The 26,729-nt window shown below is 45.5% G+C and overlaps 1 long non-coding RNA gene across 1 annotated transcript in view; it reads left to right on the top strand.

The window, feature by feature from the left end:
• The window catches only part of LOC102166756, a 67,144-nt gene extending 42,755 nt beyond the window's left edge, over positions 1-24,389 (top strand). Inside the window, exons 3-4 of the long non-coding RNA XR_299385.3 lie at positions 20,464-20,553; positions 24,101-24,389. This is a non-coding gene — a long non-coding RNA (uncharacterized LOC102166756). The remainder of the gene's footprint in view (positions 1-20,463; positions 20,554-24,100) is intronic.

The raw sequence follows: 26,729 nt of genomic DNA, 5'->3' as shown, positions 1-26,729 counted from the left end.
ACCCACTGAGCAAGGGCAGGGACCGAACCCGCAACCTCATGGTTCCTAGTCGGATTCGTTAACCACTGCGCCACGACGGGAACTCCTAGTCTCTTGATCTTAATGTAGATGAAGAATTTGATTACGGGATTAGACCCCCTAGCCTGGGAACCTCCATATGCCATGGGTTTGGCCCTAAAAACAAAAAGAATTTAATTACAGAACAATCCTGGCTTTATATGCCTCAGTGCTCCTTACCTCAAGGTTTTCTCTCTCTCCACCTCTCACTCTCTTGTATATTTCCTTTTCTTGAGAACTCAAAAATGCTTTAAAAGGTGATTATTGTAATCCATCCAGGTCTAATCTGTTAGAATGCTAGAAGAGTTGTAATTATTTCTATATTTTATCTATTTCTCCTTTCCATTCTATTGTCTTTTAAACCTCAGCCTCTTTTCATTCTGTTCCATACAAGGTAAGGACTTGTTGCATTCTACTGAGAATACAAGTATCCGGAGTTTTTTTTTTCTGATGCCTGGAGGTGATCATTTTTTCATGTTCTTCCTCTAAGTCTGAGATGATGTTGCATTTGTCTTGTTCAGCAATTTTCTTTCATTGAATTTTCCTTTATTCATCCTGTAACAAATTAAAATCTGTGTTCTTCTTTCGTCGAAGGTTTTTGTATAGAGGTTTCCCTGTTCTTGGTTCACTTGAGGCAAAATCTCTAATCCTCCCTTTCCCAAACTTAAAGTTGTTGGCTGGGTTTGTGCATGCAGCGTCTAGTCTAAGCGCCACAGTCTAGTAATAATTTACCCAGAAGGCATCTGCTCCTACTGCCTTGTTCTCTGATAAGCTTGAAACCAAGCAGGGCCCTGTGGGGCTCCTGGGCACAAGTCTTTTGGTGTCCCTCATTTCTTTTTCTTTTTTTTTGTCTTTTGTCTTTTGTCTTTTTAGGGCCGCACCCATGGCACATGGAGGTTCCAAGGCTAGGGGTCTAATTGGAGCTATAGCCGCCGGCCTACACCACAGCCATAGCAACACCAGATCCAAGCTGCGTCTGCAGCCTACACCACAGCTCAAGGCAATGCTAGATCCTTAACCCACTGAGCGAGGCCAGGAATCGAACCCGCAACCTCATGGTTCCTAGTCAGATTTGTTTCCACTGAGCCACAGTGGGAACTCCTTGTGTGTGTGTGTGTGTGTGTGTGTGTGTGTGTGTGTGTGTGTGTATGTCCCTCATTTCTTAAAGGGAATAAGCTTTAGTCTCCATGACCCTCCCAGAGTTCCAAAGGGCAGTTTCAAACAGTTGCCAATCAGGGAAAGGAAGGGATGCAGAAACAAGGAGGAGCAGCACAGAAACAATAGTGTAGGAGTTTCTGTTGTGGCTGAGCAGTAATGAACCTGGCTAGTATCCATGAGGACTCAGGTTCAGTCCTTGGCCTCACTCAGTGGGTTAAGGATCTTGCTTTGCCATGGGCTGTGGTGTAGGCCAGCAGCTACAGTGCCAGTTTGACTCCTAGCCTTGGACTTCCATATGCCACTGGTGCGGCCCTAAAAAGCCAGACCCCTGCCGCCTGCCCCCCAGACTTGGGCTTTGGCACAGACCTGAGTTTCTGAGTCTGGAGTCAAAGGGCAGATGGTAAGGTAAGCATGAAATGTCATCCTAAATTTTAAAAAGGCTCTTTGTTTCATGTGACATATAACTTTGGTATATCATAAGGCAAAACTTGACTAGGCTTTTTTCCCTAATATATGTCTACTTACTTTCCAGTTAAGTTCTCTTAGTTTCCATTGTTATAAATTTTCATTTTTTTTTCAGCATCTTTGTGGGCATTTTAAAAGGGTATTGAGCTTGCATTGGGTACTGATAGGTTTGCTGAGGGAGGAACATGCAAGGCCAAGTTGGTAAAGCAAGAGAATTTTATTAAGGCATCCAAGGCAGACGGCCTGAGCTCAAGGTGACAGCATCAGAGACTGCTGTTAGGCTTATAAAGGATCCATGGCTGGAGTCTGTGGTGGGAGTTTATGGCAGGAACTTGTGGCGGGAACAGTGAAGAAGAAGGGGAAGGGGAGGGGGTGGAGTCCCAGGACGGAGGGCAGTTAATCCTTGTAGGAGGTTGTTTATGCAGGCAGTTGTTTTCTGCAGGCCATTGTTTCTCACTGCCCAACTTGAGCATCCACATTCTGGGAAAAGGTGTAAATTTTGTGCTGGGTCTGTCTCTGTGTCCTCAGCGGGTCTCTAAGGTGAACAGCCACATTCTGGGGTAAGGGTGGGGGGTTCTGTCACAGTCCCCCTGGGGACCTATGAGGTACCATGTTAGCGGAAGTGCAATAGATGGTTTCGAAACAGTGATAGAGATAGAGTAGGATAGTTACACAGGGAGTTGTGTAAGTCCCAAGAGGGGACCACAGATAGAGAGGGAAACCTAGGGAACTTTGGGAGACCACTGTGAGTTAATAATTGGTCAAGAAGCCAGCAGAGTGAAGCAGGCTTAGGTAACTATAAAACCATAATAAAAGCATGAGAGAGGCCTCAGATCATTAAGTGAAAGATAAAATGAGGCCTCCATTCAAGGTCAGCAAGATAATGATCCTTAGGACCAAGGACAGGAGCTTAAGGGAAAGAGGACCTTCCCAAGTAGGAGACCCTCGTTATACAGAAACCTGAGATGATTTGATGTATTTTAGCACCTGTTACCCTCCTTCTGCTGATCTGAATAAGCACCATGACAGTCCTAGTTTGACCTCATAGGATCGAATTCTCCCCTACTGGATATGAAGGAAGAGCTAGGGATATAAGCCTGACATCGACTTGAAAAGTGAGGAAGAAGGCGGTCTTTTCCCCTCCCCACTTTCCTTGGATTATCAAAATGTAGCCCACCTAATCCTCGGGGCAGAGCCTCCTTGCCTGCTTGCTTGCATCTCCCACAAGTATCTTATCTTAATAAATCTCTTTCTTGCCTATCACTTTGTCTTTCGCTGAATTCCTTCTACTCTGAGACACAAAGAACCTGAGCCTCAGTAAATCCAGAAACCAAGTCAGTGATTCTAAATTAAATAAAACGTGGGTTCAACTCTCAATCTGGTTTCTGGCTGGGTTTGGATCCTGGCATGTGGGTTCAAGTCCCAATCTGGGTTTAGGCAGAGTTTTTTTTTTTTTTTTTAATTTAGGGTCTCACCTGTGGCATGTGGAAGTTCCCAGGCTAGGGGTCCAGTTGGAGCCGTAGCTGCTGGCCTACACCACAGCCATAGCAATGCCAGATCTGAGCCGTGTCTGCTACCTACACTGCTGCTCACTGCAACACTGGATCCTTAACCCAGTGAGTGGTGCCAGGGTTCTAGCCCGCGTCCTCATGGATACTAGTCGGGTTTGTTACCACTGAGCCCCAATAGCAACTCCTCAGGCTGGGTGCGAATCAGAGATGTTTTCGGTTTCAATGACACAAAATCAAAAGTACTTTGGTGTTTCAACTTAATCACTAGGATGAGTGCTCTGTTTCTACCCTTAATGCTCTTTGCAAAGAGGAGCTCCAGTGGGGTTTTCTAAGCATGCTCTTTACAGTGGGGACATGGAGGAAACTGAGCAGACAGGTTGGGTGGATGGGGAAAACCAGACCGTCAAAACTTTTACTCCCTCCATATCTAAACTACCTGCTTTCAGTGGAAATGAGGTAGGATCTCCATGTCAATTGCTATTAACAATATCTTACTCTCTTTCCAAACTGCCTGAAGATAGTCACAAACACATAACCTGGTAATGGATCCCTCATCCATTCATTCATCCACCCATCAGTTTATTGAGCTCTTGTCTAAGGGTTGACGCTAATTAAAGGAGTGAGAGCTGCTCAGGCCGCCCACAGTCAATTGGGAGTGAAAAGTATTTAAGTATCAAGGAATAATGTGATGTGATAAACATTACAATAGAAATGGGCTCAAGAACAGACAACAGAATGATTGATTCAGCCTCACCGAGAAATGATATTTGCGTTGATTCTTGAAGTCTGAATCATTCTCCAACAGAGGGCACATGCACAATGGGAAAGAGTTATTTAAAGACTGCTGTGTTGAGGGTGGTGGGGAAGCTGAAGTTAGGCATGTGGTTGTGGGAATGAAGGGGGGAGAGTGGTGAGCCTGGAAAGATAGACCCAGGCTAGCTTACAGAGGATCTTCTGTGCTAGGCTGGAGTGCGGTCTTTGCCTCTAGTGGGCATGGGTAACTAGTGAAAGTGCCTTAGTTCTGGCTGCCGTGACAAATGCCACGGTCTGGTGGCTTAAACAACAAACATTTATTTCTCACAGTGCTGGAGGCTGAAGTCCAAGATCAGGGTGCCAGCACAGTTGGGTTCTTTGTTGAGGATGCTCTCCCTGGTTGTAGCCTCACATGACCTTTCTTTGATATGTGCACTGGGGGAGGGGCGGGGGTGGTGGAGGAGAGAGAGATCTCAAGTCTCTTCCTTTTTCTGTAAGGGCGCTAATCCTATCATAGGGACTCTACCCTTTGGGGCTCATTTAAACCTAGTTGAAACCGAAACACTTCTGACTCAAACCCAGCCTAAACCGGGACTTGAATCCACGGTTTTTTAAATTAGAATCACTGACCTGGTGTCTGGACTTACTGAAACTCAGGTTCGTTGTGTCTCAGCGTGGAAAGAATTCAGAGAGACAAAGTGATAGGCAAGAAATAGATTTGTTAAGATAAAATGCTCGTGATAGGCAAGAAATAGATTTATTAAGATAGGATGCAGGCAGGAATTAGGTGGGCTACATTTTGATAATCCAAGGAAAGTGGGGAGTGGGAAAAGAACTCTTTCTTCCTCATTCTTTGAGTGGACATCAGGCTTGTATCACTAGCTCCTCCTTCCTATCAGGTAAGAGAGTATTCCGTCCTATGAGGTCAAACTAGGACTGTCATGGTGCTTATTCAGATTAGCAGAAGGGGATAACAGGTGCTAAAATATGTCGAATCATCTCAGGTTTCTGTATAACGAGGGTCTCCTACGTGGGAAGGTCCTCTTTCCCTTAAACCCCTGTCCTTGGTCCTAAGGATCATTATCTTTCTGACCTTGAATGGAGGCCTCGTTTCATCTTTCACTTAATGATCTGAGGCCTCTCTCATGCTTTTATTATGGTTTTATAGTTAGGCAAGCCTGCTTCATTCTGCTGGCTTCTTGAGCAATTATTAACTCACAGTGGTCTCCCAAAGTTCCCTAGGTTTCCCTCTCTATCTGTGGTCCCCTCTTGGGACTTACACAACTCCCTGTGTAATTATCTTACTCCATCCCTATCACAAGCAAAGCAAAAATACCTTTTTGGAGTGTTTTTTAAAATTCAAATTACCTTTCTCTACGTTAGTGGGAAAGTGGGTTTGTTCTTTGAAACCACCCTGTGATGGACTATTAGCCCCATTTTAATGATTAGGAAGCAGATGCAGAAAGGTGATTCACCTGCCCAAGTTGGCCTAGATAGTAGGAGCCTGCCCAAGTTGGCCTAGCTAGTAGGAGCAGAAAGATAACTTAACTTGGGAGAACAATATAGATGAAGCATTTTCCCAGCACTTGACTCTGGGGAGTGCTTGGTGGTACTGATTTCTGTCTCCAGTGAGGTTTGCAGGGAAATTCAGGAAGCGGCAAAGTTATTGGAAAAGTAGTAAACGGTACACCCAGCAGGTGTCCATTGCTTCTTCACTCCACTAGGACATCACGTCGTGCAAATTTATGGCTGATGGGAGTGATGGCTTCTAAAGGGATTCAGTTTCCTTATAAAACTGTATATAAACAAAATTAGCCTTGAAAATTCCTGAGGAAGGCTCCATGTTGGAAACTTGAAGCCTTTTAAGAATTTCCTCCAGTGTTGGAACTGGACAGCAAGGATGAAGTATTTGGTTTGCATTTGGGAATCTATTGTATGCAAATACCTGGTATTTCACTGGAATCCCACCTAGTGTTTTAAGATGTTCACACTGGGAACGCACAAGGGGGCTGAGATCTTCCCATCGCCTCCTCCCTGTGGGCATGTGCTCATTGAGAGTAAACATCAAGTGTAGAATCAGCCATACTTGTAAAATTCCTCTTTCTCTCTCTTTTCATTTGCATTTGAGTGAAGTAGCTGTGCTTATGATGTGACTACTGTATGTATAGAAGGTACTATATATTAACCCCTGGACTCTTTCCCACTGAACCTGGACTTGACCTCAGAACCCATCTCAGCTCAGAGCTCAACCCAGGCAGCTGTATCCAGTCAATGGGAATCAGAATCCTTGAACTATGTTAATGGTACCTATTCTCAAAAATATATTTAAAACATTAAAAAAAATCAATTGCTAGGAAAACTAAATAATTGTGAATTACAAGAGGCAGAATTAGCCTAATCTCCATACCCATGTGCTTAATCATCTGTTTATCCCTTGCTTTCTGTTCATTCCCTGCTCTCCCAGTGTCTGCTTCACCTATAACCCCACTCACACGATTGACCTTCTTGCTTAATCACACAGCCTGATCGGTAAATACCTACATACTTGTGCCCCACCTCCCTGCCAGCTAGTGGTGGTCTTAATCTGTAGATCAGAATGGCTCCCCTTTGATAGTCTTACAAAGGGAATGCCTCCACCCCCTGCAGCCACTTAGCCTGAGGGACTATGAAGGCTGTGCCCCTTTGCTGGTTTCCCTGGTAATCATGAGCCATCCTTATTAATTGCCCCATAATTGGCAGTCTCCACCCCTCCATCCCAACCTACCATTCCCTACCCCACCCCACTCCCAGCAAAGACTGCAGGTGCACTATCCACTATCTAGTCATCCACCATGTGGTGTTGTTCCAGGACCCTTTTGTTCCCTGTAAGGTCTCCCATGTATTAAATAATTGATGTCTCCATCACCGACATTGGGGCTCTTAACTGGGTCTTGAGGCTGGGCAAGGACAGGGATTGCAGACCCGCGGGGTGCAGCCAAGGACCCTGAATTTGGACCTCTGTGCCTGGAGGAAAGCTGGGCAAGGGCAGAGTGTGTCCGCAGAGGAGTTCTGTGGGCCCATGTGGAGTGAAAGCTTGGCTTAGGTCACCTGAGGGAAGAGGCAGGACACAGTGAAAGGGTCAAATAGTGAGGGGTCCTCAGGCTTTCAGCCCAAATGCCAGCTTTGGTCCTTGACATCTATATAATGTCTGCTTGCTGTGGGACTTCAAGGATTCTTCAAGGAGATAAAACTCAAAAAGCCTTTGGAAACGATAAGAATTACCAGACCCTTATCATTATCATTGTAATTCTTACAAAGTTCCTGAGCTCCCTTCTCCTGCTTGAGCAGCCTGGCCTACTCTTTCCTGCCCCCTACGAGGAAAGGCATTGTGGCCCACTCTTCACTCCGCCCCAATATGGGGCTCATATACCCCCAACCAACCAGCAAGTGTATCTGAATACCCCTCTTCCCCCAACCAATCAGCAGGTCAACAGGTGTATGGCAAGATCTCTCTCTCCTCTCTCTCCGTTTCTCTGGGCTATAAAAACAGACATGGCCATGCACTTGAAATCACTCTTCCTGATCATCAGGAAGTTGTTCTGCTGTGCTAGCAGTGTCTCTTATCTCAATAAACTTAGCTTTCTTTTCACCCCACTGTGATTCTGAAAATTCTTTTTCCAATCTGTGTGCAGATCACGCTTGCCTCAGTTTCTGTAAAGTGTGGGCATTGCTTCCTCTTTCCTGGTGTAGTTGTGAAGATTAAATGAGTGGCAATAGCAGGTCAGAAGGAGTCGCATACCGAGACCTGACGACCTGGAGCTGGGTGTGTTTCCTACCAGGGACCTCATCCTCCCTACCTTCAGCCCCTGTATCCTCACAGGGTCCTTCCTGCCATCTGATTCTCCACACCAGTCTGCCTTCAAATAAATCAATAAGTAGACAGATGAGCCAACTTGGGTATTAGAATATTTGCAAGGGGTGGCTCGCAAGACAATGGACACTTGAAATAATCTGTTTCGGCACTGGGTGAATTTGTTCCAGCCAAAAGGCCATCACCATTGTCAAAGGCAGTTAGCATCATGCTGCTTCTGTATCTATTTCTTGTTAGCTTTCCCACATTGAACAGTAAACACATTTCACTGTTTTGTAAACCTCTCCAGAACCCATGTTCTGACAGCAGTGTTAACCATTTTTCCTCCCCTCCCATCAGCCCTTCCCAGAGCTTTTTCTTGCTCTCTCTCATTCCAAAACTTTTCAAGTTCCAGGCCCTGGGAACCTGCTGAGTTTAGGAGTAGGAGCTGAGCAAGTTCCGACAGAAAATTTTCCCTCCCATCTCCTTTCTCTTCACCATGGCTAAAAATACACCGTTCTCCACCCCGCCCTGTCAATTACCCTGTAATTAGAAGGTCTACCAGAGCCTCATCTGACAGGTCTCTAGCCTAGAGCCAAAGGTGGGGAACAGGTGGTGAAGGTGGGTGATGGGGGTGGGAGGGAGCTGGGGGGAGTCCAGGATTTGGGGCTAAGAGCCCATGGTCAGTGAGGGAGAGGATCTAGCAGGAGGGATGGGCTCGGTTCGCTGAGGGCAGGAGCTGGGGAGCCCCTTCCTTTCCCCAGCACAGCCAGGCATCCTGCAAGTGCTGGGACGCCGGTCAAGCTCCTGCCTCATGCCAGAGACAAACATGAAAATGACCACACGGCTCCATGCATACAAGATGTCCAAAGTGAGGTTTACGTGTTACATTTGTTATTTCTGGGTAGTGGTGCGAGTTGGAGAAACTTGTTGAATTCCTTATATTTTTCTGTATGGCTTGCTTTTAAATTAATGAACATGTGTACTTTCCAAAAAGTGATTGCTTTATTACTTAATAAGAAATAACAGTACAACATGATGTATTTCATAGAAGTCCATTGCAGTCTGGGAGCCTTGAGGTTTTAAAGCAAGAGGAGTCCTCTGGTTGGAGACATTTTCTTCTTTTTTTTAAAAGAATTTTTTATTGTTAATTTACAATGTTCTGTCTTTTTCTGCTGTACAGCGAGTAACCCAGTTACACACACACACACACACACACACACACACATATATATTCATTCTCTTTTTCTCATTATCCTCCATCATGTTCCATCACAAGTGATCAGATGTAGTTCCTTGGACTATACAGCAAGCTCATTGCTTATCCACCTCAAATGCAATAGTTTGCATCTACTAACTCCAAACTCCCAGTCTATCCCACTCCCCACCACCTTAGCAACCATACCTCTGTTCTCCATGTCCATGAGTTTGTTTCTTTTCTATAAATATGTTCATTTGTGCCATATATTAGATTCCAGATATGTGATATCATATGGTATTTGTCTTTCTCCTTCTTACTTATTTCACTTAGTAGGAGAGTCTCTAATTCCATCCATGTTGCTGCAAATGGCATTATTTTGTTCTTTTTTATGCCTGAGTAGTATTCCATTGTGTATATGTACCACATTTTCTTGATTCATTCATCTGTTGTTGGACATTGAGGTTGTTTCCATGTCTTGGCTATACTGCGAATAGTGCTGCAATGAACATACGGGTGCATGTATCCTTTTCAGCGAATGCTTTGTCTGGATATATGCCAAGGAGTGGAATTGCTGGGTCATATGGTAGTTCTATATTTAGTTTTCTGAGGTACCTCCATACTGTACCATAGTGGTTGTACCAATTTACATTCCCACCAGCAGTGCAATGGGGTTCCCTTTTCCCTACATCTTCTCCAGCATTTGTTATTTGTAGACTTACTGATGATGGCCATTCTGATTGGTGTAAGGTAGTACCCCAATGTAGTTTTGATTTGCATTTCTCTAATAATTAGTGATGGCCAACATTTTTTCATGTGCCTGTTGTCTTTGGAGAAATGTCTGTTTAGGTCTTCAGTCCATTTTTCAATTGGGATGTTGGTTTCTTTGCTGTTGAGTTGTGTAAGTTGTTTGTTTATTTTGGAGATTAAGCTTTTGTCAGCTGCATCATTTGCAACTATTTTCTCCCATTCCGTAGGTTGTCTTTGCTGTGCAAAAGCTTATAAGTTTGATTAGGTACCATTGGTTTATTTTTGTTTTTATTTCTGTTGCTTTGAGAGAGCGTTTTCTGAACTGGAGTGTAGTGTTGGGCTTCAGGGCCCCTTCAAAGAGATTGAACTCAAAGCCTCTGGCCAAGACAAGAATTACCAGACCCTTATCATCGCCCACCCATCTCATTGTAATGCCCCTCCCTGACCTTGAGCAACTTGGCCTCCTCCTTCCTGCCTCCTACTAGGAAAGGTGTGTGGCCTACTCCTCACCCTGCCCCTATAAGAGCCTTATACACCCCCAGCCAACCAGCAAGTGTATTGTAAGATCCCTCTTTCCCCAGCCAATCAGCAGCTCAGCAGGTGTATCTTGAGACCTCTCTCTCCCTGGGCTGTAAAAACAGACATGATCACAGGGTCATGATTACCTGATAATCTCCCTGATTACCAGCAAGTTGTCCCGATGTGCTTGCAGCATCTCTCATCTCAAACTCTTCTTTCTCTTTGCCCTTGGCTCTCCCAGATTATCAGGAAGTCGGCCAGCTGTGTAAAAAGCATCTCTTGCTTCAGTAAACTTGTCTTTTCTTCACCTTGCTTTGAATCCGGAAACTTCTTTCTGACCCACATGCACAGACCACGGCATGTAGTTAGTTACATTTTTTTTCTACACAGGCCCTGTGCTGTTTCTGAGGATACACAGAGGTCATTTCCCAGATAGAAGGTGCGGTTGGGAGAGGTTAGAGATGGTCCTGGGGAGCCAGGCATCAGCCAGTCTGAGACAGGTGTACATGCCTGACTAGGGGGCTGGCATTTGCTCCTCAGTCAAGGGAAGGTATATAGATGGTGGCTCAAGGTTGGATAACTAAGGACAACTAAAGCTCCAAGAGAAATAAATACAGTGCAGTCTTCCTGAGACATTACTTTTCCTTGAACATCCTTAGGGAGGAAGTTGAGTAATTCAGTAGCTCGGTACTTTAAAGTATTATTAGAGCATTGGAAGAAATCTTTGGGCTGGGGCCTGGCTGGTCCCCTATGCTGGAGTGTGATTGCTCTGCTCTGTTTCTGGGAGATCTCTTGGAGAGTTTTAAGGAGGACTTCGGTGGTGACAGGAAGTCAGGGGATGGGTTGAACCCTGTCTGTTTTAGAAAGGTCCCCTAGTGGCCTGCATGAAGGAGAAGGATGAGCTTAGAGGCAAGGGGGCCAGTGAGGAGGCCCTCATAATAGCTCTTTGGAGAAACCCAGAGCCTGGCCAGGGCAGTGGCCATGGGAGTGGTGGAAGGCAGAGGGATGTGGGTATGGTATTGCTGGGACCCTGGTATTGCAGGGGGGAGGGGAAGACAGGTGGGAGTCAGGAATGACCCCCAGGGTTCCATCTTTGGTCCCTGGGGATGAGGACACTGTCACCCATAACAGGGGTATAGGAAGGAGGTGAGGTTTTATCTTGTGCAGATAGGTGGGATTAGACCTTGGACCACTTGGGGAGGATTCTGAGGGGGCAGAGGATGGGGACAAGGGAGTGACCAACCCTAAGGTGAGCTGGCAGAGGAAGAGGGCCTGGCGATGGTTAGCCCCAGCTCTTATCCATGAGCTGTGGGGGAGTGGCTGCAGGCTCACCGTAGGCCTCCAGCCTGAGCTAATTCAGCTCCTCCCCTGGTCTTTCTGGCAGATGCTCTGTCATCTCTCAGCTCCCCTTTGAAGACTTCTCTCCTAAGAATAAATGACAGGTCCCTTTTTTTTTGTGCCTCCTTTGACTCCTAAACGTGCAGCACGGCCCCTGTCGCACTTTACAGAGCACTCTGGTCTCCTCACCTGCCTTTCTCCACCTGACTGGGAGCTCTTGTGTCCAGCCATGTAGGGCACAAGTTTACAAAAACTCAGTTAATGTTTTTGGGTGAGTGAATGAATTGTCCAGGAGGCAGGAGAAAGAAAAAAGGAAGGGTGTGGTCACAGAGAGAGAGAGAAAGGGGAGAACTCTAGGTTGAGATTACCAAATGCTCTAAAGAGTAAAGTTATTTAGGAGTTCTCTTTTGGCGTAGCAGGTTAGGGACCTGGCCTTGTCACTGCAGTGGCTCTGGTTGCATGGGTTTGATCCCTGGCTTGGGAACTTCTGTGGGTGCAGGCAAAAAGAAAAAAAAAGTGAAAAAATAAGTAAAAAAGAAAAGTTAAAAAAAAAAAAAACAACCAAAAAAACACACACTATCTTGGAAAAAAAGAATAAAGTTATTTAAGAATTTGTAGTTCCTGTCATGGCTCAGTGGGTAATGAACCTGACTAGTAACCATGAGGTTGCAGGTTCGATCCCTGGCCTCGCTCAGTGGGTTAAGGATCTGGCATTGCTGTGAGCTGTGGTGTAGGTCACAGACACAGCTCAGATCCTGCATTGTTGTGGCTGTGGCGTAAGCTGGCAGCTGTAGCTCCTGTTGGACCCCCTAGCCTGGGAATCTCTATGTGCCATGAATATGGCCCTCAAAAGAAAAAAGAAAAAAAAAAGTACTCATTTCATTTGGGAGGTGTCTGGCAAGAATAAGTTTTTTGGCATGAAGGGGGTGGAAACATTACAGTATATACATATTATATATTACATTAAAGAGTGAATATGAGATAGCAAAGTGGGGACACTGAGTACAGATTTTTTTCCCTCTAAAAAGCTCAGAATAGAATAGAAGGAGAGAAGTAAGGTAATAATTACAAGAGCAGGGATTATTAAGACTTTAATGAAGGGACAGGTGGAGGGGAGAAGCTGATGAGTGAATCAGTGAGTGCCATTGATTGATGGGAATGGATGGGACCAAGGGCACAGGTGAAGGGATTGGCCTTGAACCTGAAGGCAGATACCTCTTCCACCACGAAGAAGGAGAAGGGGTGAAGAGGAGGGAAGAGGCTTCAAGGTCAGGGAGGTCAGGGGAGACTGTGAATGGGAGAGGATGCTGACACAAATAAAAAGGCTCATGCGTGTGCTTTGGACCCACCTGAGACTGGAAAATATCAGTGGACCTCCAACCTCTATGGTTAGATGATTTTTCTAGCACTGCTCAGATGCCCAGGTGCAGTAGTAGTGAAAGGAGTTTGTAGGGCAAGTGTGACCAAAGAATGAAAATGTGAGAAAAAAATTATGGTGGGACAGTTGAAGCCCTTGATCTGAGTTCTAGAGTGTGTAGGAAAGGAAGAAAGAAGATTCCAGGAAAAGGCTCAGTTCCAAAGAAACAGCTATCACTGAGGTTGCAAAGCAGGTATAATGGAGCTAAGAGTGCAGGAAAGCTGCCTTTTAAAATACTCCTTCATGTATTTTTAAGTTGACATATAAGTTTTCATCAACTTACTAGTTTCAGAGGATATTTGCATCTTGTGAACATACACAGGTACGCACACATTTACCTATGGCTATATCTTCAATATAAGCTGCCACATCATTTTTAAAGCACATTCAGTGGACTTTGATTACAATAGCAATATTAGAGCACCATTATAAACTTAAAAAAGACATGAACAAGCTTAACTTTAACAATTGAACAAGTGTTGAGTGAACAATATAAATCATAGAATTAGTTGACCATTTGGAAAGTTATGGTCCGAGACAGAAACATTGGGGTTTCAGAGGTAGAGTTAAGTTATGCCCTGCCCATGAACTGTGAGTCTAGGGTGCTGGGTTCCCTTATCACATTGTAAGCTCCTGGGTTGGGAGAATTAGAGGGTGGTGGACAAAATCCTTCACTGATAATCTGTGGAACATTCGCCCTACAGGATGCCTGGCCACAGAGGTTTTCTGTAATTAGACATATTTGGAGGAATGATGCCTACTTGGCCCTCTCTTGGAGGTTAGGAATGTATATTCTTATTATGGGAAATGACACTTTAGCTTTCTCAGTATCATTTCTATCATCCTCACAATGCAGCTATATCACAAATTGTGTTGAAGCCAGCATTCAGTATTTATATGGTTATGGTACATGAGTCTTGTGTATTGCCGAGTCAAGTAGTGTACTAAAATTACATTTCCTTTCTCGTGTGCTCACATCAGGATTTACAACTGCTTGATTTAAAAAAAAAACGTCATTCTTCCTTGGAGGCAATATCCCTTCTGTTCCCACCTGGATCAGCTGCTCTCTGGGCCTATTTCAAAGCCTCTATCTGGGACTCTCCTCTGTCTTCCTAGGATTTACCTCCCCATCCTCCTGTCTGCAGCCCCGTGTGGGATCCACGGTCTTCTCTTTGTTGGCTTTCTTCCTCATATCTTCTATTACATATTTAGTCACTTCTTGAAAAGGCTAAATGTGTCTTATAGGTCTAAAAATATCTTTATTCTGTCCTCATACTTGAATCATAGTTCAGTTGGGAATTTAATTCTAGGTTGAAAATAAATTTCCCCCAGAATTTTGACTTCTCACTTCCTATGTGGTTATTGAGAAGTCAATTGTTATTCATATTTCATGTCTCTGGATATGACACTTTTCCACTCTAGAAGCATTTAAGATGTTATCTTTACCCGTGTTGTTCTAAAATTTCATAACGAGGAGCTTAGATGTGAGGTCTTTTATTCATTTGCTTTGTTGGGCAATCAGAGAGCCACTTCAATCAAAGGATTCATAAATTTCAGTTCATGGAAAACATTTCTGTAGCACATATTGAATGGTTTTCCTCTATACGTTTTTATCTGTTTGTTTTTTTTTTTTCCTGAAATATCTGTTAGATAATTAAGTTGGATTGTCTTTTAAATTTATTTCCTGTTTTTCATCTTTGTTTTTTATTTTCTTCATTTTGGGCCTGGGGATCTTACCCTCCCATTTTGTTTGTCTCCACTTTTTTTTTCTTCTTATGGACACACCCGTGGCATACGGAAGTTTCCAGGCTAGGGGTCAAATTGGAGCTACAGCTGCAGTCTGTATCACAGCCATGGCACCACCAGATCCAAGCCATATCTGCAGTGTACTCCAAAGCTTGTGGCAATACTGGATCCTTAACCCACGGGGTGAGGCCAGGATTGAATCCACATCCTAATGGAGACAGTGTCAGGTCCTTAACACACTGAGCCACAGTGGAACTCCTCCGTCTCTTGAGCTATGTCTTAAGTGGGGTTTATCATCCAGCTGTTTTGCGTTTACTTCCGTTATTTTGCCTCTGAGATAGAATAAGCTGCTGTTAACCCCACTGTGAGGCACTAGCTCAGTACATTATTTGGCTATCTCTTGCAATGGAAAGCCTGGTTACTTTTTTTTTTTTTTTTTTTTGCCTTTTAGGGTCACACCTGAAGCATATAGAGGAAGTTCCCAGGCTAGGGATTGAATTGGAGCTACAGCTGCTGGTCTACTCCACAGCCACAGCAACACAGCATCTGAGCTGAGTCTGCAAACTACACCACAGCTCACAGCAATGCTGGATCCTTAACCCACTGAGCGAGGCCAGGGATCAAACCTGCAACCTCATGGTTACTGGTCAGGTTTGTTTCTGCTGCACCACAATGGGAAGCGTGGTTACATTTAACCAGATTTTTCCAACCTTATTTGGCCATAGAACTCCTTCCCCTCTTAATGTTTACTAACACTGTATCAGTGTTAGTGAACAGCTGGCACACTCAGGAATAATGTAAAGAAGGCTAATTTAGAAAAGGACTAGGTAAAAAGGCATGGCAAGGTATGATGGACATTACATGAACTTGGGGCTAGGAGCGATGGTGTTGTTTCTATCCCATCCTGAAGAGCAAGGAAGGTTCAGGGGAAGCTGGGGGGTCAAAATTGTCAGCCTTGTCAGTATCTGTTCAAAGTTCCTCATTCTGAAGTTCCCATTGTGGCTCAGTGGTTAACGAACCAGACTAACATTCATGAGGATGCGGGTTTGATCCCTGGCCTTGCTCAGTGAGTTAAGGATCCCATGTTGCCGTGAGCTCTGGTGTAGGTCGCAGACATGGCTCGGATCTCGAGTTGCTGTGGCTGTGGTGTAGGCTGGCAGCTAAGCTCTGATTGGACCCCTAGCCGGGGAACCTCCATATGTCACAGATGGGGCCCTAAAAAGACAAAAAGGAAAGTTCCTCATTCTGTATTTCAGAGAGCTGCTACTTCTCCACCTGTGCCCTTACCTTACATCTGAGGTCTGGTGAGGTTAAGAACTAAGTGGCGCTGAGACTCTGCAGCCCTGACTGTCAGAGTGTGGGCTTGGTCCTCACCATACCTGCCCTGTGATAGCTGCAGAAGGTGAGAAACACAAATACTGCTGCAGGACCTCCAGTTCTCCAAGCACATTCTTAACGGCACATTGATACCCTCCAGGGATGGTAGAAAGAGGAGAGAGTGGGGTCTGACATCTCATGTCCACTTCCAGACAAATCGCATCCCAGGACTCATTGAGGGCTCAGCCTGAGGCACAGCATCTGAAAGCCTGGCCAGGGCACTGGAGTGGAAGTTACCTCTCTAGAAGCTCTGGTCGCTGGGGCCAAAGGTGATAACCAGGAGGCAACATGCTTGTCAGCAGACGAGTTATCAACCTGGAGGATGAGACAGCGAGGGCAGCCCTGGATTTAGGCCGTGGGGCAGAATGGGGACAGCCACACCGTAAGTGGGTGGGAGGAAGTGGAACAGGAACAGTTCTCTGGGTTGGAGTTCCTGGCTGTAGTCAGTGCCTTTTGACGGGTTTTCTGACCAGCACGTGGGCAGAAGGAGAGCCACGCAGGCCCCTGGGATGGACAACTGCTGATGCTCATTTCACCAGCTCTACCGCCTTTTCTGCCAGCGCCTCCTTCTCTTTCCTCTCCTCTGCGGTCCTCTCTCTGCCCTTCTTGCTGTTCATTCTTCGTTTCTCCTGCTCTGCTCTGTGTACTTCCCCACCTCTGTCTTCTCCCCTCTCTTTTCATTTCTCTTTTCTTCTGGGTTTTAGTCTCGTCTCTCTTTTGTAATATTCTTTTTGTATTAGGCTGTGCTGTCTATATTTTTTAAATCCCAGAGGTGTATCTGCTAATTGTCCTTTTAGGGAAATAATTATGTAAGTTAAAATGATTAGATAATGAAAGCGTTCTCTGGGGCAGGCCTCTTTACCAAATGATGATGGGATGGTGATGGGAACGGGGATTGTTCCTACTTAAACTAGCACGATGATACAGCGCTTACTAGGATGCTTTGAGCATCTGGGATGTAATAATATCCCTCCCAGAGCTTGGCCAGAGGGCCAACTCTGGGAGCATCATCCTGGGAACAAGATTGGATATTCTGTAGCCTTCCAGGGAGGCAGTGAGCGGGGAACTCCACAATATGGTTTGGGGCTCAGGACCCCGTGGAATTCCTTAGATCCATATGAAGATTTTGAAGATATTTGGAATTTCTCAGATATGTATACTTGTGCGCATGCACACACACACACATGCATGCATTCATGCTGGGCAAGATTATGGCTTCCCTCAGGCAGAAAGTTTTGTGGATACTAAATTGCTGGAACACATCAACTCTGGAATTGCTTCGTTGCGCACTAATGGTGGCCGTAAGCCTCCTGCTCACTCACTCTTGTCATATAAAAAGTGTTCATGAGATACATCCTTTCTTCCTCTGGGTTCTCTTTGTGATCCAGCACCGGCTGCATTGCAGGATCCCCCTGGCACTCCTGGGCCATAGCAAGTCCTGCCACTCCTTTACATCTAGCAGTGACCTCGCCTCCCCAGCAGGAAGGGGTCACATGCTCTCAGCCTAAGGCCAGTGGGCATAGGGAAAGGTGATGGGGGGTTGTGAGTGGGGAAGGGACAGAGAGAAAAGGTTCAAAGAATATCAGGTGATGGAGGAGCAGGAAAGTGGGACTGGGCAAATGTGATTCCTGTTTGGGAAGGGAGGATCTGGAAGGAGTAATTGTTGGGAAGAATGAGAGGGAGGGGGAGACTAATTCTTCCTGAAAGCTTGTTGCTTTGCAGAAAGAGAATATGATGCCCAGAGAGGTTAAATTACACGCCCAAGTCATGGTCAGCATATGGGGAGAGGGATGTAAATTCAAGGCTTGTGGTCCCTGTACTGGCATACCTTGCCAGAAAATGGGATTGCAGTGGATGGCAGAGTTAAATTAATCTCCTTCACAACCTCAACAAAGAAGACTCTTTAAAGACCCTTCAAGCAAGAAGTGCCCACTGAAATACATGCCATTACTAGGAATTTGTGATCCATCCAGGCTTAACCATAAGAGAGGAAGGAGTTCCTCTCCAGATTTACCAGTTCTTTCAGTAAACCTTAAGCCCTTTTGCATTGTCCACCTTTCCATAATCCATGTCACCCTCCCTCCCTTCATCATCCCACATGGGGAGCAAAGGAAGTGGTTTCAGACATAGTGTGATAGCAAAGAAATGTAGCCTAAAGGCACAGTAGAAGGAAAGAAGGTGGTTCAGATAAAGGTTTCCCAGTTTTCCAATTTATTTTGTCCCTCTGACTTATCTTTCAATTATCAAACATAAGCACAGAACAGCCCCAATTCAAGGTTGCTTCTGATTTCAGAATTTCCTCCTTTGTAGCCTCCACTGAGGAAAACTATGGATCTGAGTTCTTCCATGAAGTCCTTCCCTGGATCCTGATGGCCCATCCACCCTTTTAGGCTTCATGGTTTCAGAGTCATTAACCACATTCAGTACAGGCAGTAGTGGCAGGTTTAGCAAATAAAAATATACGCAACACTCTATTAAATATGAATTTCAGATAAAACCCAAAGGCACTTTTGGTTTAAGTGTATCCCATGCAATATTTGGGACACACATACGGTGGAAGTGTTTGCTATTTATCCAAAGAGATCTGGAAAGATATGATTTGGAAGATTACAGCTGGGGATGCCACCAGCATGATTTTCCTGGAGTGAGTCCAGTCAGACCCGTTAGAAGTCAAGCACCCTAAGGCTCAGGGCAGAAATTACAGCACTACACTGTTCCCTTTGGGAGCCACCTCAGTCTCCTGCATTTCACCCTTCAGTCTAGACTGAACTGCTACGTCTGCAACATTACATTCACAATGAAACAATGGACAGATGGAGTTCCCATTGTGGTGCAGTAAAAACGAGTCTGACTAGTAACCATGAGGTTGCAGGTTCGATCCCTGGCCTCACTCAGTGGCCTCACAGTGTTGCTGTGAGCTGTGGTGTAGGTTGCAGATGCTGCTCGGATCCTGTGTTGCTGTGGCTGTGGCATAGGCTGGCAGCTACAACTCTGATCTGACCCCCAGGCTGGGAACCTCCATATGCCATGGATGCAGCCCTAAAAAGCAAATAAATACATAAATAAAATAAAATAGACAATGCACAGATGACTTTCCAGAACCATTTTCCTAGACTTCTCTCAATATCGGTGAGTATCTGTTTTTGTTACTTGTAAAATAATTCATGTTCATTGATTAATATTGGAAAGTACAGATCAATAAAGAAAAATAAAAACATTCACCTTAATTGCAGTGTATGTATTAGAGCTAGACTGCTTGCGTTCCAATTCCAGCTCCAGCACTGTGTGCTTTTAGGCAGTTTCCTTAAGCTCTCCGTGCCTCAGTTTTTCAGTCTGTAAAGTGAAAGTAATAATAGTGGCTTGAATGAGTTCTGAGGATTAAATGGGTTTATATGTGTCCTGAAGCTTTTAAAAGTGCCTGGTATATAGGAAGCACTGTGTAAGCACTTTTCAAATAAAATAAAATTTAAAATTCTTTCACCCAGAGATAAGTATTATTGATGTCTTTTCTATGCATTTCTATGCGTTCTATCATATAGGTTTACACCATAGATTTTCATACTGTGGCAGACTGCATTTTTCAAAGTTGAACATAACGATTTTCCTGCCTGGTTTGCTCTTCTGCAAGGTGGTCTGGACACTCCTCTATCAAGAGGTGGAATCAGTTTCTCTTGCCTTGAATCTAGGTTGTTTTCAGTTTTCTGGTCAATAGAATGCAGCAAAAGTGGTGCTCTGGGACTTGTGAGGCCAGGTCAGAGGAGGCTGGTGGATTTTGCTTCCCTCTCTGGCACCCTTGCTTCACCCATGGGTACCTCCTCTTGGAATCCACTGTCATGCTGGAGAAGCCCAAGGCACACGGGCGGACCTCATGTAGGTGCTCTGCACAGTGCCCCAGCTCAGCGGTCTGCTGGCAGCCAGCTTCCCCTGCTAACCACGAGTGGGTCAGCCCATCTGCCCACATCCGCACGTGAGACCCCCAGAGCAAGAACCACTCAGGTGAGCCCAAGTGAACCACAGACCTGTGAGGAATAATCATCAGTTATTGTTTGGAGGCACTAAGTTATGAAATGGTTTTTAATGCAGGAATAGAGAAGTGGAAACCTATGTAAGGAAAGTACCCAAGATCTTGAATTTTATATATGGACCAAAGGAGCTTCTGTCCTCAGTTTCACTGTTACTTTCAGAGAAAAGGGACGTTTTCAAACAAGTTGCCCCAACGAAGCAAATATGTTCCTTTTTCTTTGGACAAGTTCGTGACCAGCCTGGCTTGAGTCCTAGGTCACTGGTGCTCAAAGGCGGCTTAATGATCATCTCATAATTGTTCATCTTTCTGTTTGCTTTACAGAGGAGGATCAGGAGGTGAAGTGACTTGCCCAAGGCCACCCAGATGCTAAATGAGGGAGCTTGTCTGGACTGCAGGTGTTCTGACCCAGAGGTCAGTGCTCTCTTTGTTACATTGTGCTACTTTAAGAAAAATGTTTTGTATTATAGTTGATTTATAATGCTGTGCCAGTTTGTGCTGTTTGGCACAGTGACTCAGCCATATATATATTCTTATTTAAACAAAATATTTTCCATTATGGTCTGTCCCAGGAGATTGAACGTAGTTCCCTGGGCTATAAGTAGAATCTTATCCATTTTAAATGTAATAGTTTGCATCTAAACCCTAAACTCCAGGTAAGTTTCCAAAGGCCTGATGGGAATGATGAAAGAGTCTGGGGTCCTGAAGTCATTCAGCCTCTTTCACAGCTATGTCCAGCCCATGCTTCTGGGGGCGAACACAACTTCTTTGAAAAGTACCTTTCATGCTCTATTTGGTAAGAAAAATGTGAAATGTGGTGTGTCAGGGTCAAGTCTGTGGAGAGAGGGCCTCTGTGGGGAAGTGGTTATGCTGAGGTCAGGAAAGGTGACAGACCTCAGGACACCCTGCTGTCTTGGGATCAGGAGGATTTGGTGAGGGCAGGGCCTGTGTTGACTATGGGAGGGCTACTCCTAGGGCCTCATTCTTACCACCGTCCCAAATGAATGGTCCAAATTCAAAGAATGGTGGAGTCTGGATGATGTAGGAGGAGGTTATCATTATCTCAGGAGGGAGGAAGCAGCAGGAGAGGTGATCCGTGAGAAGAGGACATCCAGATGTTTGTTACGGGTTGAACTGTGTCCCACACAATTCATATATTTAAGTCCTACCTCCCAATGCCTCAGAATGGGACCTTCTTTGGAAACAGGACTGTTGCAGATATACTTAGTTCAGATGAGGTCGTACTAGAATAGGATGGGCCTCTAATACAGTAGGACTGGTGTCTGTGTATAAAGGGGAAGCTGGGACATGGTCACACAAACATAGGAGGAATGCCTTCTGGAGATAAAGGCAGAGATTGGGGTGATGCTTCTGCAAGGTGATGAATGCCAAAGATTACCAGCAAACCACTAGAAGCTAAGGGAGAGGCGTGGGACAGATTCTGCCTCACAGCCGGCAGAAGGGACCAACCCTGCCCACACCTTGATCTTGGAATTCCAGCCTCCACAACTGAGATGATAAGCTAGGTTGTTTTTGGTACTTTGCTGTGGAAGCCTGGCAAACAAATAGAATGTTATGTAAGTCAATGCATAGAGTCTTGAGATAAATAAATAAGATGAAGGGGGCCAGAGGGTTGGTTGGAGGAGGGAAGTGTAGGTGGGGGTGACCTTGGCTTATGGTAAACTCTAGTGGCAGAGTCACAATGCAGGCCCCTGGGATTCTGGAACAAAGTCATGCCATCTGCCGTGGAGAATTATGCACCCTTTGAGAAATAGCTCTTGGCACGGTACTGTATCCTGGTAGAAACAGCGTACTTGGCCATAATCATCAAGTGACAATGCATCCGGAACTGCCTATTATGAGCTGGGTCCTGTCAGACCTCCAAGTCGTAAAGTCAGACAGGTCGAGCAAGCATCCACTGTGGTGTGAAAATAGTACATCTGAGGTTGAGTCCGAGTAGGACCAGAGGATACGACTAACTTGCAAGAACAGGTAGTCCAGACCTGCTTGTCACCCACCACAACTGGATCAGTGCCCTTCTCCAACTTGTGCCTGTGGTCATAGAGGAAAGTCATGTATGACCCAATTGGAAGAGGAGGAAAGAGCCTGAGCTTGGTTTACAGATGGATTAACTTGGTACATGGGTGCCAGTCCAAATGGACAGCAGCTGCATTTCCCCCACATTTCTGGGTGGCCCTAAACGATAGTAGAGAGGAAAATCTTTCCAGTGGGTAGAACTACAAACAGTGCACTGGATCGTCTTCTTTGTAGGAAATGAAAAGTAGCCCAGAGTGACTGGCCAATTGCTTGTTGGTCTGGGGTCAAAAAAGAAAAAGACTAGGATGTCTGGGGTGGACGCATGGGGCGGACATGTAGGGGTGGGCACAATGTGTGAATATTTTTATATTGCACGCACCAGGAAGTGTGTGTATATTAATGCTCACCACCAAGCATCCACCATCAACTGTACAACCAAGTAGACCAAGTGACTTGTTCTGTGAATATTAACCAGGCTTCGTCATCAGCCACCCCAGACTGGCACGATGGGCTCACAAGTGGAGTGGCCCCTGTGTCAGTGAGGAAGATATGTGTGGCCCCAATAGCATGAATGACCACTTACCAAGGCTGGTCTAGCTCCTGCTGCTTCTGAATGTCCAAATAGTTAGCAAAAGAAACCAGTTCATCCTGGCTCCATTCCTCGATAAAACCAGTGGGCCGCTCGGTGGCAAGTTGACTACATTCTACCTTGGCTTGCTTCCATACTGAAAGTGATAGTGAGTCTTTCTCACAAGGATAAATATCTCTGCTGGGTGTGTGTTTGCCTTTCCTGCCTGTAAAAATCTCAGCCAGCATTACTCTCTAGGGGTTTATAGAAAGTCTGGTCCGTGGAGGGTTGGATGTGGAATCCCACACAGGGCAGCATCCAATCAGAAGATCCATTTCACATCGGAGGAAGGACTTTGATGAGGGGATATTTGTTTTATTACTTACTATACACGCAGACATCCTCTTGGAACCCTGGAACTGTCTTCTATTGGTACAGTGGAAGCCTTTGCTTAGAGGAAACATTCTGAAGGGATTGGATGCCATCATTCAGGATGCAGTATATTTATTAAATCAGTGACTCTTAAGTGTTGTTCAGTCTCCAGTAAGAATACAAGAGGAGTTCTTGTTGTGGCTCAGTGGGTTATGAACCTGACTAGTATCCATGAGGTTGCAGGTTCCATCCCTGGCCTTGCTTAGCGGCTCAAGGATCTGGCATTGCTGCAAGTTGCAGTGTAGGTCCCAGATGAGACTCAGATCATGCATTGCCATGGCTGTGGCGTAGGCCAGCAGCTGCAGCTCCGGTTTGATCCCTAGCCTGACAACTTCCACATGCCGCAGGTGTGGCTGTAAAAAGTGTAAAAAAAAAAAGGAATGCAAGCATCCAGGAACCAAGGAGGAGGAGCAGCAGCAGTAGGGGTGGCCTCACTTATCATCATACCAGTGACCCCCCCCCTCCGCCCCAGGGGCATTTTATATGACCTGTCTTTGTAACTTTGGGTTCTTCAGGGTAGGAGGTTCTGATTGCTGACCTCTTCAAGAGTCCCACCAAGTGTACCATTGAACTACAACTTTCAGATGCTGTCAGGACACATTAGACTCATTGCGCCCAGAGACCACGTGCAAGGAAAGGAGTCACCATACTTCCCAGGGCAAGTGACCTTGATCAGCAGGAAGATGCAGATCTGCTTTTACACAAAAGTGGCAGGAAAACACACATGGAATCCAGATGTCACGAATGAAATGAGTCCCTCCAAAATCAAAGCCCTCGTGGCTGTATCTGGACATGGGGGTCTCTAGAAAAGTAACTGATGTCAAATGAGGCCCCCTAAGGATGGGGCCTCATTTGACACTGATCTGCTGGCTTGAGTGTCCTTACAGGAAGAGACATCAGAGAGGTCTCTGTCTTCATGTGCAGGCATCGAGGAAGAGCCATGAGAGTTACCAGGGAGACTTTGGCTGTCTGCAACCCAAAGGAAGCGCTCTCATCAGACACCAACCCTGCTGGCACCTTGATCTTGGATTTCTGCTCTGAGGATCCGGGAGAAAATAAAAAATTCTATTGTTGAAGCCATGCAGTTTGTGCTATTTTGTTAAAACTGCCTGAGCTGATTAACAGTTGGGTCTCTCCTGGTGTTCTTTTGCCTTACTATAAGTATGACTAGACACATGCCGTCACCCCAGCCTGAAAGGAATCATTATCATGGGTTCATAACCCTCCAGAATGAAGGTTTGGATTACACCAAAATTTCTTTTTCTTTTTTCTTTTCTTTTTCTTTTTTTCTTTTCTTTTTTTTTTCTTGCTTTTTAGGGCTGCATCCATGACATGGAAGTTCCCAGGCTAGGGGTTGAATCAGAACAGCACTTGCCGGCCTATGCCACAGCCACGGCAACGCCAGATCAGAGCCACGTCTGTGACCTACACCACAGCTCATGTCAACGCCAGCTTCCTAAGCCACTGAGCGAGGCCTGGGATAGAACCCACAACCTCAGGATACTAGTCAGGTTCGCAACCCACTGAGCCGTGATGGGAACTCCCCAGAATTTCTAAATCAGACATTTCTGGGCTCTCCATATTTCTCCTAAAATATTCTTGAATACAGAAGAGTTTTTCCTTCGGCTCATCTCCCTTTGGTGGCATCTTACCACACACAACCTGAAGCATCCAACTGATGTCTTCCACATCGTGTCTAGAAATCTCCTTAGCTAAATCCATGAATTCATTAGTTACTTTGTATCTCTGAAGTTACTGTAGGCAACATTTTTGCCAATGATTCTGCCACTACATGACATAGATTGTCCTTTTCCCACCTCGTGACAATTTCCTACCTTTTTAGCAGACACTAAAAGATTGTTCACCATTTCTCCAGCCTCTGCTAACAATCTATTCTCTGCTTTCCCAGCTCCTATCGGCTGGCTTGTCCCAAAGCCAACACCACATGTGTTAGATTTTCTGTTATGGCAGTACCTCTCTTCTAGATATGAATTGCTCTCGTCGTTATCTAATGCCGTGCAACAAATCACTTCACGTTTTTGTGGTCTCAAACAAGAACCATTTATTTGCTCACTTTTCTGTGGTTCAGTAACTTGGGCAGGCTTAGCTTGGATGGTTTATCTCTGTCCCACATGGTGTTGGCTGGGTTCAGTCATACGCCTACACTCAGTTGTCAGTTCATCTGGGAGCTGGCTGATGGAGATGGCTTCATACACATGGTCCAGTTGGCTGGGGCTGTCAACCCAGGCGCCTCTGTTGTTTTCTGTGTGGCCTCTCCAGCAGAAAGCTTGGACTTTCTTCAGGGGAGTGGCAGCATTCCAAGAGAGCCAGCCTCAGTGTGCAAGCACTTCGAAATCCCTGGCTTGCATTACATTTGCTGATGTCCTATTGGCCAAAAAAAGTAACAAAGCCAAGTTCAGAGTCAATGTGAGGGTGAACTAAGGAATGGAAGGAATGGAATAGCTCCTGGGAGTGTTATCCATGTAACAAGGTGCCGCACGGGTTGTGTTCCTGCGGACGTCCAGACTCAGTGCGTGGTAGAGCGTCCTCATGCTTTACCCATATCTTGATCTCGTACTCCTCGTCTTCAAGGCACACAGGAGGAGTAGTTATCGCCCTGTCCCTCCTTACAGAGGGTCGTGATATCAGTGGGCCATGTGGGTTGTGGGTGATCTTACATTGTTTCCAGGTAGGGAGTTTAATTTCTGGCATGAATACCTCTAGCTTCACCATTTCTCCTGTGCTGTGTGAACCCTGAAATCTCTGCTGGAGTCTGATGATTTCTGTTGACCTGGGTAGGCACCTGAGTAATGACTCCTTGAAGCAGAGCCCCTTCCCCTTCATCTCCTTACATCGTACCTGTACAAAGGGCTACAATGAACTTGCACTGTTTTAAGCCATTGAGATTTTGGGTTTGTTGGCTACCATGGCATAGCCCAGCCTGTCCTGATGGATACAGACACCTCATTCCTTCTATGCTCTGTGGTCAATTCTAGCTCTCTGGTTTGTGTGAGTGTGTGTGTGTGTGTGTGTGTGTGTGTGTGTGTGTGTGTGTGTGTATGACCTAAAGCAATAAGAAACAGAGGATATGGGTAAATAAGGAGCATCTAATGCAGAAGCTAGGGGAAAAAAGGAACCAAAAAAAATCACTGTACTAATGAAGAGCCCACTGTTTATTCACCAAGCATTTATGAAGTGCCTCCTGTATACAGGGAGCTGTGCTATGCTTGAGCTCTGCTATGATGGATAAGGCACACAGGCTACTGGGGGAGGCTGACGGGAACAACAAACCACACTTGAGGCCACTGAGGAGTGGGACTGATTTTGTGTTTTCTTCTGTAATTGGTTAGTTGTCCCTGCGGGGCAGTTTCCATTGAGAAATTCCAGCCATGGTGCCTGGAGTGGCAGCCTCCTTGGAGTGTGTGGCCAGCTTCCCGAGGTGACATCATAGTTATAGGAGGCCAGCACACAGCTAGATTGGTAAGATCTGCCATTGGTTTAAAAGCAGTCTCATTACTTTACAGTCACATGTTCAATTCTGTCCTTACAGATG

Source organism: Sus scrofa, chromosome 14 (assembly GCF_000003025.6).
Source record: "Sus scrofa isolate TJ Tabasco breed Duroc chromosome 14, Sscrofa11.1, whole genome shotgun sequence".
In the NCBI taxonomy this organism is placed as follows: Eukaryota; Metazoa; Chordata; class Mammalia; order Artiodactyla; family Suidae; genus Sus; species Sus scrofa.
This window is presented reverse-complemented; position numbering and strand designations above follow the sequence as displayed.